At 36.4% G+C, this 17,726-nt stretch overlaps 1 protein-coding gene across 12 annotated transcripts in view; it reads right to left on the bottom strand.

The window, feature by feature from the left end:
* The window catches only part of MAPK10 (mitogen-activated protein kinase 10), a 366,398-nt gene extending 351,170 nt beyond the window's left edge, over positions 1-15,228 (bottom strand). For 5 of the 12 annotated variants that reach the window (XM_058296101.2, XM_004472695.3, XM_058296122.1 and 2 more), the window contains exons 1-2: positions 14,588-15,002; positions 9,601-9,721 (exon numbers count right to left, since the gene is read on the bottom strand). The gene's annotated coding sequence lies outside the window, so the exon portion shown is untranslated. Of the gene's footprint in view, positions 1-9,600; positions 9,722-14,587 lie in introns of all 12 variants that reach the window. The other 7 variants (XM_058296112.2, XM_004472698.3, XM_058296139.2 and 4 more) reach the window with 5 other exon arrangements.
* Between the last annotated feature and the right edge of the window lie 2,498 nt (positions 15,229-17,726).

Below are 17,726 nucleotides of genomic sequence, written 5' to 3'. Positions count from 1 at the left end.
AAGCATGGTAAATATCAATATATAAAAATATAAACAAAAATAACCCAATATAAATAGAAGTTCTTTGGGTTATTTAGTAACTTCAAGAGTATAAAATATCATGAGATCAAAAAGTATGAGAATTGCTGCCTTAGCATACTGGAGCTCATGTCTCTCTGCAGAACCCCAACTGAGAATGGTTGGATGATAGTTGTTACTTGTAATTGTACTGTTCTCTGAACTCAACCTCTATCGGAGAAATTGTTCTATGTATAGGATTCATTTATTTTTTAAAAATTTCCCCTCCTCTAAGCCCCTGGTTAGGAAGTAAGCTACTTGAGGGTAAAGAATAAGTTTAATTTATCTTTGTTTTTGCAGCACCTAGCATGATACCTACTGTACAGTGAGGAGTAGTAAATATTTCAGGACAAGAGGGAGGGATTATGTCTTATTCATTCTTCAAAGATTGTGCTCATTGAAAGAGCACAATAAATGCCTTTTAGCCTTCATGTAAATGTACTACATTGGTATCATCTATAAAGGAACCAAGATGCCAATAGTTTCACCTGGTAAGTTGGTAAATTTCAGCACAGCTTAAAAACCATGATTTTTTAATGTAAATTTTAAAATACTCCTCTCATAATTAAATCAATGAACAAATATTTGTGTCCACTAGTCTTTCAATAGAATATGATAATTGTAAAGAAAGATATAAACTTGGGAAATACATGCAGTCAATTCGACTGAGGTGCATAGACTATCTCCCTGATGAATAACAAAATTCTCAATAATTAGAAGTGATTTCCTATAACTAAAATATCTTATCTCTCGATTTAGAGTAAATGAGAATAGAAGGAATTGAGATAAAGACAACTAGAAAGGGAAGGGTTAAAGCAAAATTGTACCTTGGGAAGTTCATCTTTAAGACAGTTCTAAGCTTCTAGCTGGCCTACCCTTCCCTTTCACTGTCGATTAGCTGCTGTTCATCCTCAGGAGTACCTTCACCATCCATGACTACCCTCACCAAGGTCCACCACTTAGGCCTGACCTCTAGGTATCATCTCATGCTTAAGTCAATCTGTGCAGTTTAGTTTACATAATTTTCACAGTTAAAAAATAAATTTAGACATCAGCTATTACAACCCTCTCGAAGTTGAAACTCAGCTAGGTTAATACTATCCCAGGGAATATTAATTTACAACAGAGCTGGGCTGAGAATCTAAAAGTCGATTCCTTTTCCAGAGACCATACCATTGAAATTAACCCCCTACAGAACACTCTGTTCCAGACCAGTCTTGATTCCCTCCCCATAGAAAAAACTTGCTTTTACATCCCATTCCTTCAGTGTTCTGCTATTTTAAAGCCGTATTGACATTTTCAAAATATGGATATCGTCTATGATTCTAAGTCCATTATCATCAATTCACACCTTAACTCAAGTTAGTTCACCAGGTTAGCAAGCCAATCAATTTGTCTCATTTCTGTTTTAATAGGAACAAAGTTTTAAACCAAAGGAGGAAGTGGGAATTTCACACATTATATCAGATACAAAAGCAGAGATAATTAAAGACTAGAGGGAGTTTTGACTCCTTAAGTCATAACTCAGAGCCAGACATCCACACACAGATCCAAGACTCGTAAAGAAGTTCATACACGAGATTTGATTGCCTATGACTCCCCACATTACAAATGAACCTTGCTGGCAGAAAAGTAGTAAACAAAGATATGACATTATATATTTGGCCAAAACTCACAAAAGATGAAAAAAAGCTAAATTAGCTGTTTCCTACCCACTATTTCACATAGCTTTTGTTTAACATATTTAATTCAATCTTTTTTTTTGAGAGCGGCAGGGCAATATCTTTAAAACATAAAACCTGAACTCCTAAGCATACCCACTGTCAAGTGAAAAGGAGCTTGAAAGTGCACCTTAAAGATTTAAAGCACCTAAAAACCACACATGGCTTCCAAAATTACAAATTAAAAAAAAAACAAAACTTTGAAATATATAATTTCTGGTATCTACACTATAAATAATAAATTATCATAGATAATGAATACTGTTAAACTGAAGACTAAATTTTCCAACAAGCTCTAATCTGAAAAGGCATCTTAGGTTAACCAAATTTTCATTAAGATCTTATACTCTGATTTCAATAATCATTCCTTTGATACTGGCTATCAGAATACAGAGAATTCTCTATCAAGAGAATAAGATGTTAAAATTTGTGCTGACTCACTCTTCAAATAAGCTTCAGGAGAACCCCAAACGCTAAAGGAAAACATTGAGTATATTGTCCTGATCTGGTATCAAATTACTTGGAAAGTCTCAGAGTGACAGCCTTAAATCCTTCCTCCTAGGAGATAAAGCCTCAGGTTCCACCAATCAATGAAGCAGCTTTAAAATATTACATAATACTAGTGCTACTTGCACTGGTTTTCTAGTGCTAAACAGTCCTAAGGACTTAGTGTCCCATCTTGGTAACTATTGCAGTCCATGATAAGCAAGACAGAACAGTATCCTATAATGACAAATTTCTGAATACTTCCTTACTCATCTAATCTAAAAGGCATTCGTTTCCACAAATCAGTTATGCTCATTTCTACCTCTTTAACTTTGAATATGTTATTACCTTTCTTTGGAATTTCTGTTGTTACTCTTACATGGAATTCAAACCATAACTTTATGTTATAAGCCTCCATTCATGTCCAGCTTCACCTTTATTACTGAGAGGACTACAACACAGTGATAAAACAGCATTAGCTCCAGGGTCAGACTCCATGGGTTTTAGGCTCAACTCTACCACCCACCAATGACCTGGGGCAAGTTCCTGAACCTTCTATGCCTCAGTTTCATCATTTGTTAAACAGAAAGGCCCAGGAGGATTGCAGTGAGGATTAAGTGAGTTAGAACATGCAAGGCATTTTGAATAGTGCCTGGGATGAAGCAGTCACTCAATAACTGTTAGCCACCACTGTAATTCTTCCTGTACCTCATAAATCATATGGACCTTAGAACTAAAAGGTCATTTAGTTCACTCTCCCACACCAAGCAGTATCACCTCTGAAAAGTTTTTAATATTTGTTCAACCATCTTCCCCTTGAACATGTGCAGTGATGAAGTTTCTGACCTTTCAAAAAATACAGGTTTATTGGCAACTCTAATGATCAGAAAGTTCTTCTACATCTGGTACCTACCCTCACCTCACTGGTCTCATTTCTGTTCCCTATGCAGCCTCAAAATCAACTTGCATCCTCTTTGACATGAAAGCCCTTCAGATATTTGCAAGAAGCTGTCCTGCCTCTCCCTCTCTTTCCCTTTCCCCCTCATTGAATGCCTCCAGGTAAGACACTGTAATTTCTCCTGACTATCCATCACTAGATTCATTTCCTACATCTTCCTATCCTGATCACCATCTTCCAGACCCAATTCATTTTGTGAATGTCCTTCCTAAACAGGACACCAAAAACTATGTACAACATTCCTAACAGTCTCTGGGTTTGAAAAAGAATAGTAGGATGCTTTTTTAGAAAATTAAAACAAATCTTGGACAAAATTTATTCCACAACAATAACAAAAACAAAAAACAAAAAAATAGTGGTATTAAATGAGAAATTAAGGTGACCTTTGTTTCTGAGGGATTTAACAAACAATAATCACATTTATCACAAGGCACATTTGTTTAACATTACAGAATTTCTTCCATGCTGCTTTACAGATAATATCCAGAGATTCAATTTTTGATGTTGTTTTGTAGTCTATTTCTCTGTGTAAGTCTCTTTGGCTATGTATTTTCTCCCTGGGTCTTTCTTTCCTCTGCCTGTTTCTAGCTATCTCTCTGTATATCTATCACTTCCTCTCTCTTCCTTCTTTTATCAAACAGTCATTCAACAATCATTCATCCAGTGCCTCCCAAGTATTTGATATTGTGCCAGGCATGGAAATTCAAAGATATATAGATCTGGCTCAGATTACTTACAGGCTAAGGTAGGGAGGCAAACAATGAACAGACAGATAATAGAATATTGTGGTAATACAGTGAGGTAGATATGCACAGGCTACTGTGAGAGCACCAAGAGGGAACACCTAGCAGAGAGGGTCAGGAAAATTTTCCAGGAGGAGGTAATACCTGATGAAATCTACAGTGAGTCAAAGGAGTACTTCTCAAATTTTAATGTGAAAAAAAAAAAAAACAACCCTCACTTGGGAATCTTGTTTAAAAGACCCTGATTCAGTAGATCTGCGTGGGACCTGAGATGCTGTATTTCTATCAAGCTCCCAAATGATGCCCCTGCTGCTGGTGACCTTAAAGGATGACTAAGGACTAAATAAAAATGCGTGGGGTAAGTCCCAGGCAGCTGAGGCCTGTATGAAGTAAATCATAGAGGTTAGAAACCCCTGAGCATGTGTGACAGCACTGAAGCAGAGCACTGTCCCCAGGAAATCTGAGAGGTCATTAGAGTCTAAATTGGGGATGAAAGGGAGAATGGTTTATTTCTAGGTAATTTACTACATAGGTGATGGAGCATATCAAAGAGCCTTTAAGCAGAGCAGTTACATAATAACTGCAAATCAGATTTTTTAAATCTGATGGCTTCATCGGTAAAGCCAGGAACAGGAAGAGAGCATGTAGGCTACTTTAAATATACCTGCTAAAGATGATGATGAGGGTCTAAATTGTGGGTGTGACATTGATTTAAATCAAAGGGGACTGATGTAAGAAATGTTTGGGCGATAATATCATCTGAGTGCATTTTCTCCTATTAATTTAAAAATGAGGCAAGTTATTTACTTCTTCGCATTTTGTGGATGCCTGCTACCTAATCTTAATCTGGTACTTAATACCAAGTGATCTTAAAAAAGCTACTTGCTCTCTTTTAACACCAGTTTCCACATCTTAAAACAGTGAAGAGTTGACCCAAAGGAATTAGTTTCTTTAAGTCTTAAAATTTATGATTCCATGAACTAAATTAATCTCTTATTGAATCGAAATCATAAAATGTATTTTAGCACCCATCACAATGCCTAGAATAAAAATATACATTGTGTGCCTAATGTTGAATCTACCTAATCAACAGGTATTAAAATGTGAGACTTCAAATCCTGCCTTTCCTTCACCTACCATATTCATTACCATGAGCAGCTGCTTTGTTCATATGTCCTACCAGCAATTCCTTTGTCTCTGCCCTTACTATATCTTAACTTGAGGACTGCAATAGTGTCTTAAGTAGTCTCTCTGGCCCAGTCTAACACCCCCTCCCAAACACTATTTGAGAAACTGTAGAACTCTGGAGTTAGAATGACCTCAGCTTAAATGCTATGCCCATTGTTTCTTACCTGTGTAATTGTTGGCAAGTTATTTCACCTCTCTAACCCTCAGTTTTCTTACCTTGAAATCAGAGGGATGACATGGGGATTAAATTTTATAAAATGTTTGGCACAGTGCCTATGGCACAGGACGAACACAATAAATGCTAGTTATCATTTTTGAAGGACAACTCTCATAAAGATTTGAGAAGGAACTTCACAAAAGACAAAAATCAAAGAGCCGATTAAAAAAAGGAAAAGGTGTTGTATTTCATTAGTAATCAATAAAACGCAAACTAATACTCCCATGGACACACTTACATACCCAACTGACTGGCAAAATTTAAGAACATATAAATCAAGTGTTGGTGAGGATGTGGACCTTCTCATAGCCTGCTGGGGTGTGCAGAAATTGATACAACCAATCGGGAAAACATCTTGGCATTATTAGCAAAACTGAAAATGCACATACCCCAAAGCTCAATAATTCCCTTCCTCAATATTTATCCTAGAATCTCTTGCACAAGTGCACTAGGATCTATGAGCAAGAACGTTTATATTAGCCTAAAAAGTAATATAAAAACAAGCCAAATGACCATCAACAGTACAATGGATAGGTAAATCTTGGTATATTTGTAAACTAAAATGCTCTACAACAATTTAAATGAATAAACTACATTCACAATCCATACAACAGCATGGAACAATCTCCTGTGCAATATTTAGCAAAATAATCAGGTGATTAAGAACATATATGTTGAATCCTCAGGATTGGGGAATAAAATATGGACTAGAGTGGATTTATTGGTATTCTACTATAGACTTACTGTGATTCTAGCGATGAAGAAATTATATCATTGATGTGGAGACAGTGGCTACCGGAGGTGCTGTAGTAAGAAGAGGGAAAAAGAGGTGTAATATGGGGGTATTTTCAGGACTTCATGTTTCCCTGAGTGTCATTGCAATGATAGATACAGGCCATTGTATATCCTGCCTTGGCCTGCAGAATTGGGTAGGAGAGAGGGTAGACTACAGTGTAAACTATGGTCCATGCTTGATGGCAGTGCTCCAGGATATGTTCATCAGTTGCAATGAATGTGTCACATTAGTGAAGGAGGTTGTTGATGTGGGGAAAAGTGAGAGGTGTGGGGAGTGGGGCATATGGGAATCCCTTATATTTTTTTATGTAACATTTTATGTAATCTAAGTATCTTTTAAAAATAAATAAAAAATATATTTTAAAAAAAGAACATATATGTTATGATTACATCATGGAGTCATGCATAGGCAAGATTAAGCTTTATTGTTTAGAGATAAGCACATAGATGAAAAACCTACCAAAAAAATGACAGAGAATGAGTATAACAAAAGATAGGGTAGTAGGGAAGGAAAGGATGTGATCTTAAAAGGGGACACAGGAGTATATTTCTTAACATCAGTGGTGGTTATATGAGATTTGCTGTATAATTATTCTTTAAACTGTACATATTTATTTTATATACTCTTCTATGTATGTACTTCAAAATTAAAAATAAATATGGCAGGAGCAGATGTGGCTTAAGCAGTTGAGCATCTGCTTCCCACATGGGAGGTCCCGGGTTTGGTTCCTAGTGCCTCCTGGAAAAAACAAAAAAAAACAAACAACAAGCAAAACAAACAAACAAACAAAAAACAACTCAGTTTGGCTCAGTGGTTGAGTGCCAGCTTCCCAAATATGACAAGGTCCTAGGTTCAATCCCCAGCCCTCAGGACCTCAAATAAATAAATACATAAATAAATAAATAAATAAATAAAAGTAAATAAATAGATAATTAATCTGGCAATAGTGAATAGCACCACTATGAACTTCAGTGTGCAAATACAGTGTCCATCAACCAATGAATGGATAAACATAATGCAGTATATACATACAATGGAATATTATTCAGCTGTAAAAATGAATGAAGTCCTGATACATGCAACAACATGGTTGAACTTTGAAGACATCATGTTGAGTGAGATAAGCCAGACACAAAAGGACAAATATTGTATGATCTCACTGATTTGAAATAATGAAAATATGCAAACTTGTAGTGTCAGTATCTAGAGAACAGGTTACCAGGGAATGGATAGGTAAGGCTTGAAAATGTACAGGATTTCTATTTGGAATGATGTTTTAGTTATTAATGGTGGTGACCAAAGCACAATATTGTAAACATAATTGATTGCACTGAAATATATATCTGAATGTGGTTAAAAAAGGAAATGTTAGGTTATATACATGGTAACAGAATAAAAAATTTTTTAAAATCATGGGCATACACTACACAGTGAACACTAAGTTCTATGTACTACATTTAACAGTACAATTATAACCATGTACTACAATTAATAGTACAATTATAAAAATGTGCTGTCATCAATGGTAACAAATGTTCCATACCAATGCAAGATGTTAATAATAGGGTGGTATATGGGAATCCTGAATTTTATGCATGATTATTCTGTAAACCTACAATTTCTCTAATAAAGAAAAAATAAAAATAATAAATTATAAATAAATCTGATCATGACATTCCCTTACTTAAAATATTTCAATAGCACATCACTTGGGAATAAAATCCAAACTCCTTAATGTTGTCTAAGAAAGCCTTCTTGATATTTCCACATACACCTCTTCAGCTTCAACTTTGCCACTCCCATTTATGTTCCGACCATTCTACATGATATGTAGTAGCTCAAAAAAACCAGGCTCTCTCTCACTTATGTACCCTTGACGAATGCTCCAAAACCCCCCATTAATTCCTCTGTTCCTCTTAACCTCTTACTGTCCTTAACATTCTGTTAAATATGACTTCTTCTAAAAAGCCTTCCTTGACAAATCCCTGCCTTCCTTTGTGTTAGGTTCTCCTCTGTTGTGCTTCCTCTCACACCCTATGTCTACTCATTTAATAGCACTTGATAAGTACCACACTCTTTAGGATATACCTATCCCTTGTTTAATACCACAATGTACATACCACATTTTTTAGCTTGAAAACTCCATTAAGTCAAGACTGTATCTTTCATGTATCCCTAGAGCTAGGCATGATATGTACATCACAGCCTCTCAATAAATGTTCACTTAATGAATAAATGTTTAAGATGGGGATAACATCATAAAAGGAATAAACAAATTTTATATATAATAAAAATGATTTTTTTACAGGACTAGGAAATATAAACCAAAAATATTAGGTTCAATGCTATAAAATTGCCCTTACTTTAAGTCAAGAGTAGTTGATTATTGGCAATTACATATGATTCACCCTTTATAATAAACGTGTTGATTAAGCACAACATAGTAATGATGAATGCTATATCTGCTTTTTCAATGTAATTGTAGGAAGACTATAATAAAAATAATCATGTGAAATAACTGTAAGATTAATTTCATCAGTCTTCTGCAGTTATAGGCCATACGTTAACTCACAGAGCAGCCTACCTACCCAGAGTTATATAAGCCACGAGGCAAATGAAAGAGAGAAATTGCTCACTAGTTCGAAACATCTTCTTTTGGAATCTTACAAGCACCCTGTCATACTCTATTTCTCAAAGATGCTATCTGACAGATTATAACTCATTCATCTCTGCTGGAGCCTATTGATTCCTAGTCATGACTAGGAAGCATCAAATATTAGATTAAAAAAGATATTCTGCCTGTGTGTGCTGGTATTTTCATAAAATAAAAAGAAGCTCTAAGAATTATTCCAACAAAGCAGACCAACTGGGTCTATTTTTAATATTGTTTTTATTAAGCAGAATGATTTATAGGCTAAAATTTCCATAAATTGAGTTTTCTAAAACTGTGATGTATTTTCCTTCTCTTAGTTCTAAAGATTTTATATAACATAACATAACAAAACATAACATATAACATTCCAAAAGGAATTAAGCATCATAATTTACCTCAGAACTAATTTTTCTACTAGAGGAGATGAATCAGTAAAATATATAATTATGTCCTAAATAATAAAAGCCACTTAAAAACACTGCTACCCAACTATTACTCAGCCACATGAAACTGTTAATTACAGCCATTTTACAGAGTCTGTGGGGTAGCATCATGGTGTTACACATTGTACCTATGCATCTGTAAGACGTCACACTATTATATGTGATATTAGCAGTACCATGCCATCAATTACACAACCTGTCCTATTGATTTTCATTTCCTCCATTGATATTAGTTGGAACAGTATTTCTTCATATCCAAGCACTAAGTCATATGCAACACTTAACTTTGGTTATATATCATGTTTCCCACTCAGAAATTTTTTAAATGTTCTACTCACCACTGCTTGTATGGTTTCTCATCTAAAGGAAAAGGAAATGGGTCTAATTCAACAGCTTCTTGCATAACTTGCCATAACGAAGATCTGAGACGGCCCTGCTGTTGGAGTTTCTCACACTAGCCTAAAACCAAAGCCAGAAGACACATCATGAGTTTTGTCTTAAGACTTAAATGGGACTCTCACCTGCATTTAGAAAACTGAAATCAAAGAAAATTAGCGGGTGGGAGATAAAACAACTCAAGATAACTAACTCTGTTAAGAATTTATGGCAAGCACAAGAAATTTCCTGTTATCAGTAACAAACAACCGGATATTTTTAAATCTGAACAAAAGCCCAAATAATTATTTTGGTGGATATGCTACTTGGTATTGTGATACAAGGCACCGCACCCTGCCTCAATGAGGACGACTCCACTGTTACATATGTTTACACATGTATCTTTACATATTCTGCTTTTCATATTAGATTTCATTAGAGCAATGAGTTACATAGTTACCTATAAAAGTAGGAAAAAGCAGAGGAGGAGGAGAAGTTTGAAAACCACTAAAGTATGTGAAATAAAATGAAGCAAGGCTGAAGTTGGTCTGAGCTGGAAAGAGACTGTCCTCAATAACCTGATATAGTTTCAAACCAACTTTTTCAACCTTATCACTTGTTACTTCCCAGCACCATGTTGGACCAGATTCTCCAAGACTGTGCCAGGTTCCAATGTTCAACCCATTGTCAAACCATAAGTTCTGGAAAGTATGATTTAGAAAGTATGGTCACCATACCCAAAATAAAACATCATCAATGTCCCTAAATAAGAGTCTCTTTGCTTGTCCAGGTGTTTATAAATGCTGCTAGGCATATATCCCCAGTACCCTCCCACCCTCAGTCATCCCAAAGTGGCCTACAGTTCACCTACCAACATTCCAGAGGAGGTAAATTTCTAGTTCCTCTGAATTCCTATTGTACCTATTGTCAAACCACTAATATGGACTCTTAATCACATGCCATCTTTCTTATTATTTAAATGTTTTCTATATATTGTGGTATTATGTCTTCCCAAATGACAATGAGTTCCCAATGATGGGAACTTAGCATTACAATTTCTCTATCTTTTCCTCCACAACATTTAGCAGACAACTCTGTACATAGAAGATATTCATTTGACTAATACTTATTGTGTCCCTGCTATGTGCTGACAGACACAGGTAGTTCCTGTCCAAAATTGCAATTTAATAGAAGATACAGGTAACCAAATAGACAATTACCATATTGTGCGATAAGAACCATGATGGAGGAAGTACAGATGTTGAAAAAAAAAATTGCCAAATAAACAGACCCAAGAGGTTTATTCATTATCAATACTTTTATAGCTGATTTACAGTGTATGAGAGGAGGACAAATGCTTTAAGAAACCCATTTTCAAGTATATAAAGCTCCCAGACAGGCTAACATCCACAAACCAGGAGATAGTTTTAAATCTGTGAAGACAAGTCACTAAGATGGATTTCTAGCACTTTTAAGTCACTGCTGTTTTCTTCTACTTCCCATCGAAAACACATATCAAATACTGTGCAGGCCACTCTGCAATTGCCTGATGGCTCTGTAGGGGAGCTTCCCCTTAAACTAGCATAGCACACTGGATTTTGGAACAGCTATGGTTAGGAATGTTTCTAAGAAGATTTCAGCCACTTTTTTTTTCCATTCAGTACTTTAATTTCCATTACTAGGAGCATTATTTATATAAACCTATGACTTTTACATTTCATAGTCACCAGGGAGCAGTGAGAAAGGTCATAGTGGATTGTTATGGGCCCAAAATATCAAACCAGAAAAGCCTTTACCAAAAATAAGTATAAGTTTGCAGTCTATTTTTTAAACCTAAAATGTTTCTTCCTTTTCAGAGATTTTCATTATCATTTGAAATCTCCACTTTGAGTTTCTACCAAGATTCACAATAAGAAAGAAGCTTCCCTATTTTAAATACAGAAAAATAATAGTAGCCAAACATAGATTTTTTTTCATTTTCCCCTTCTTTGCCTTGATTTTCTCAAAAGGTTAATATTTACTAAAGCTGAAAAATCTTTAGTCAAAACCTTATAACTTTATGAAAACATGTATAAATAGGTAAATTCTGAAAATACAGGCTCCAATTCTAACTTGCATTTTCTTCCAAGCAATCAATATGCAGCATGATCTTTTGTCTGAATCAACACCAAAGTCTCATCTCAGACTTATGTAATTCAATAAATATACCTACTATCCTAAGAAACAAATGTATTGTGTTCCTCTTTACCAACAAGCATTTCCTTCTAACAGTCTGTAGGTCCAACTTTTTCCACAAGCCATGGGTCCCACAGAGCAAGGTGTAACTGATGCCTGTGTGGTGGGAAGAGAGGGCGCTCAGCAAGGCTGCAGCAAATACAGCATTGTGCTCCATTCATGTGTCATTGCTGGACACCTTGGGCCTCTTTTTTTGCAAAAGAGTTGCAATACCCAACCAAAAGCTTAAAGGAGACTGCAAGAGGAAAGAGTAGGGACAATGGAGACAGAATTTAAAATGTCAGTTTGTATACTGCTTATTCTAATTGGAGGAAGTCTCTCAGTTTGAGCCCATATCCTGATTAGCAAGCAAGAGATATTCAATTTGCACATACCAATTCTAATGAAAGCCCTTTAGTTACAAACATGATCTGAAGTCAGATCTAGGAACGGAATCTGCCCCCACATTTAACGAATAAGAAGCCCCCAATTTGTCATTATCTTTTACCATCAATATAAAAAGACTTTGTAACCAAGCTAACATCCAAAGAAAGATTCATTTACGTGAAGGCCACAATAAAACTTTAAAAATATATATGTCTTAATATACGGAAAGCTTTTTTCAGATTACTTAGGTTAGGCAGATTCCTTTTGCTTAAGATATTCTTATAGGATATACTGACTAAGGAAGCCCATGAATTTTCCTACAAATTTAAAATAGCCACATATATTGTAGCATCCTTGATCAACTTTCAATTCATCCTAACCTTGAAAAACCTTGACCACATACTATGAAACCATTAAATACTAATAGCTGCAGACATACCAGACAATGACAGCAAAAAAACATTCAGTCCCTCTGGGATCTGTTCACAAATATCCCCTTCCTCCTCCCAACACACTCCTCTCAGCAGCAGATGCTGCTTGGGGGTGAGCAAGCAGGAAGCTGGAGGCAGCTGACTTTTCCACTCTACATATCATTTCTTACTACCCCATCATCAGGAATCTTTTTACTGAAACTGAAAGATCTTGTCAAAAAAAGAGCCCATCAAATTAAAGAGAGTTTACAACAAGAGGACAGTGATATGCAAATGAGGAAGCATGAAGACTCTAATATCTAAGTCAAACCATCATTTCTATCTGATTTTTTAGTCTCATTGTGGGGGAGAAAAAACCAGTTTGCCCTGTGTGTTAAAATAAACTAACCCAGTACTTTATGTCAATTTTAGGAGTGAGAATTAAGATAGACTGGGGAATACATGCCAGAGGCAACAAAATTGCTACATCCAAACTGCATAGCACCTAAAATCCAATGGTTCTAAAGTGGAGCCAAATGCTTGTGAACTCATTCATGGGCATCACTATCTACATATCCAACATAAATACTCAACTAGGGTAGAAAATTTACAGAAGCCTTTCTAAGAGGAATAGTCATTCCTCCAACCATTTTTAATATGTTGATTAGCATTCTATGAGGCTTTGCAGGGTCCAACAACCAGCAGACTGAGTTATGGAGAGAGAAATTGGACTTTGGTCTGGCAATGTCTTGTGTATTTGTACCTATTTGCCTTCCCTCTGCTCTGTGTGTGTGACCTGTTCCATATGACTTAGCCTGTCTCTTTTCAGTTCTTTCATAAAAGTTAGAGTCAGCAGAGGAGAGGCAGTCAAGGCTGCTGCACAGACCCTGTGAGACTCTGCAGCAGAGGCAGTCCATGTAAACAACATTGTGATTGCTTCAGAGCAGACTGCCATGGGATATGCCCTTCTTATTCTGTGGTTAAATTGTAATACCCTGCTAAGTTATCGATTTAAAAAGACAGAAACAGAGACTCAATCTCGATTTAAATTTCTGGACAAAAAAAAAAAATATATATATATATATAATTTTCTTAAAATATCTATATCCTGATTTACCTGAAGATTTTCCCATGTCACATAGATGCTGATAAATATATTGGCATACTTGTTTCTGATGATATATGTTTTCCTTTCCTTTTCTTTCTTTCCTTTTTTTTTCCGAAAGAGCTCTGACATTTCTCAGGGACACAATATCCCAGCACAGAATACCTGGGAATCTTGCCATTAAAAAAAAAATGCTGCCTGCTGTGACTAGGAGATCACTTTCTTAAAGGGACCCCTTACCTCCGTGACTACTGTGCCAATTTGCCTCATCTCTAACCTGATCCCTTTCTGTGTTCCTCTCCCCAGCAGGAATTTAGCTTAGGGTCCCTCTTTAAAAGTTGTGCCATTAGTTTTACAGCTAAAAATATATAATTTCCATTCCCTATTAAATAGATTACAAAATATTTATTTCAGTCAAGGTATGCTTAAATACATTATTTTTTAAATTCCCTATGGAACCCCTAGCATCTCCCAGATATTGGACTGAGGTTGGCACTTCTGGCAGGCACAGATGCTCCATCTCTCTTCCTCCCTCTGTAGCTTGGCATTGGTCTAGAGACCCCTGGTCACAGTAAGGATGCTCCCTCCCACCCTCTGCCACCCCTCACTCCTAACAGAAAGGGTTCAGCACACCCGAGTCCCGGAAAGATGCTCCACGCAGACAGAAAGCCTGGGGGCGTCTTGCCTCAGGTAGTTCACTTCACTCACCCGCTTTCTACCCCGCCGTGCCCCCTTTCCCACCACTCACTCTCCCACCCCACCAGAAACAATCAATAGGCATCACCCCACCCTCCACAAACAGGCTAGACCCGAAATGAGCGAAGAGCCACCTACCATTCCGTGCCCGAGAACTACGACCGCGGTCCAGCAGTGTTTGCCCCAGAAATCCTCCCTACTCGTTTTTCATTAACCACATTCCAAACTGTAATAAGGAAGAGATTCTTTGGAGACGGGGAGATTGTTTAAAATTAATGATGGACAGGTGATTTCCAAGAAAATCCAGTCTTAAAGTCACTCAAAGCCCCCTAGGAATTGAGGGATGAGGAGGAAAAAGGAAAAAGGAAAAGAAAAAGGAAAGCAAATAACAAGCACCACCCACCCCCATAAAAATAAAGAGAAGGGGCGGTTTAAAAAAGAAAACAAACAAACAGAAGAAGAGTGCCTTGCTGAATCACCCTCTTTCACCGCCTGGAAACCATTGTGCAGCGCGATGCTGCCTGTACCATTGTGGAACCGACCGGGGGAGGACGGCGCGCGGGGAGCGCGGTTGCCATGGCGACTGAAGGAGCGCACGTGACGTCAGAGCCCGGCGAGGTCTGGGGAGGGGAGGGGGGAGGAGGAGGAGGAAGAGAGAGTCCGTGTGCGGCTGCAGCTACTGTGATTTTTGGGAAAGTGAGGACGAGGCAAATGTGGAGGAACAAGGCTCGCTGGCCGTCAGGCAGCTCTGCACAACCCGGGAGACACCTGAGGATGCTGGTGCCTCCCACAGCAGCACGGAGGAGCAAACACCGACAGACCCAAAGGCCGGGCAACGCTTTCAGCCTCCGTGTTTCCACGATCACAGGATTTTGCAAACAGCCTCCTGAGAGACACACACTGTCTCTAAATGCCAGGACAAGCAAGGTCTTTTTACCCCAGAGAAGAAGTTAGCATTGGAGTCTTGCCCAGAGGTCATTTGTACAGCACTAATTCCTCTTCTCTGCTTCCTTGTTTCTCATGAAAATTCTGAATAAATACCCACTAAACAAAAATACTCGACAGATTGCAGTTTGAAAGTAGAACGAAAATTTCTGATAATTTGAGCTAACAAATCATGGTTGTTTTGTTTATCATTATTACAGATAACCTTCTGGAAAACCAATATGAATTGCAGTTTTACTATTTGGGGGAAAGATCTCAGTTTAATTGGTTTGCCCTGCCTTTGCTTGGTAGGGCTTTTTTAAGTTTTAATATCCACAAACAATAATTTCTTGAATTAAAGGCAGTTGATTACTAATGCAAGGTGTTGGTGGTAGGGTGACGCATGGGAATGCTGTATGATGATATGAATGTTTGTTTTGTAAGTCCAACTTTTACTATACACTTAGTGTTCAGGTATGAATGATATACTTCAAAAATTTTTAAATGAAAAAAGTTGATTACTTATACTATTGAAAAATGAGTTTATGAATTTTTTTAACCTTTGAAAATATTTTAAAATATGTATATTAATATGTCAATATATATATAGTCACATTTATTCTCCTGTCCTTAATAATTTAGAAATTATCCAAACTACAAATATTTCTTGGAAGTGAATTAAAATTATCCAATAACTATATCAAAATTTTCTATTGAGTGATTTGGAAAAACCAAAAAATCTATAAAATTAAAGCCATACCTACTATAACTCTTAGAAGGGAAAAGCCAAGAAGCAGAAAATGTAATATCCCAAAGTTTGCATTTAAAAGGCAAGGGAGATTTCCTTGCTTGGAGAATAAGTGTATTTTTAAACATCTTTAGCTCCTATCACAGAGTACACACATGCCATTAAATAAATGGACTTGGATACAAGAGATACTAAACATAACTCCATGATTTGAAAGCAAGAAATTAGATTCATTTAAAATTCTTCTTCCAAAATCTCTTATTATTGATATTAATAGTATACAAATGAGGCTTCTAGATTAAATGTTTCATTTGTAAGTACTTTGAAAAGAGTCTGAAGAAGTAAAGGTATTTACACAAAGTTCAAATATGTAATATAACAGATTACCTGTTTAATATGGGATGTCTCAAAATTTAACATTTCATAGTATTTGAAAGGTTAAAACTTTGATAGCTGGTAAAAATAATTACATAACCACAGATCATTATTAACCATAAATGTTTACTGATCACCTACCACCTATAAGATGTTCTGCGAGGCTCCTAGAAGAGGGAACTTTCCAGGAAGATGATAAGAAATAAAGAGGTTTAAGGCATATATAGGTATAAGGTGACAGTGTATATATTCATAAAATTATAGTAATATAAAATACAGTATGGTAAGTACAGAATGAATGGAAGGAGACACTCTCATGGGAGTTTTATGGTGGGTACAATTATCTCTACATAAGCACTGTGCTTAGTACACACTATAATTCCAGTCAATATCTGTTCTTTTTCTTTAAAAATGAATTATTCTTTGGTCTCTCAAACATAGTGTGTTGGATTGGGAGATGGCAATGGAGAAATAGACTGGGGTCAACTTACTGAAGGCCTAAAATAAGGAGTTTGGATTTTATCCAGTAAAGAATAACAACTACTTAGATGTGAGTTTTTGTTTCTTTTTCAACTATTGTTACATGATCAAATTTTAAGAAATTAAATTTAAGAAAATTTTCTAAAGTGTATAGATGATGTAAAAGACCATTTCAATCATCTAAATATTACTCAAATGAGTAGACAGTAAAACCCACTCCAAAATCTGGGAGCAAAGTTGACATCTATCAGTAAGAATCAACATCTAATAGTGGAAAATGATTGGTTTTTAAGTATTCATGGTTGCCATTCTGCTTTCCCCATTTCTGTAATAGGACTTTATTGTTCCTTTTGAGAACTACCCAGACTCCACTGATGGAACCCTCAATCACAAGGATAGTCCATTCCTCTTTAAAAAGTAACTGTGTAAACCAAACAGGACCAGCCAGAACCTTTTGGTAAGGAAACTGCCCTATGAACCTGAGAAAATGACTTTCTGTAAGATGCAATAGTTTTAGAACTGTTGGAGACTATCTTTGCCACCATTTTGAGAAAACCCACCAAATGATAAAATTAACCCCAAAGCAAGTGGGAAGTCAAAGAGACACAGCCTCAAAGGTGTATTTTGAATGTCTGGTGTTCACCTTACCTAAAACCACCCCCAGCCCTTGGACTTCTCAAGTTTTGTAATATAATCTACATCCTTTTTCATTTATATACCTTTGAGATAGTTTTCTGTCTATTGCACCAA

This window comes from Dasypus novemcinctus, chromosome 1, assembly GCF_030445035.2.
Source record: "Dasypus novemcinctus isolate mDasNov1 chromosome 1, mDasNov1.1.hap2, whole genome shotgun sequence".
Lineage (NCBI taxonomy): Eukaryota > Metazoa > Chordata > Mammalia > Cingulata > Dasypodidae > Dasypus > Dasypus novemcinctus.
Note: the sequence above shows the minus strand (reverse complement) of the source record. Positions and strands in the feature narration are given on the sequence as shown.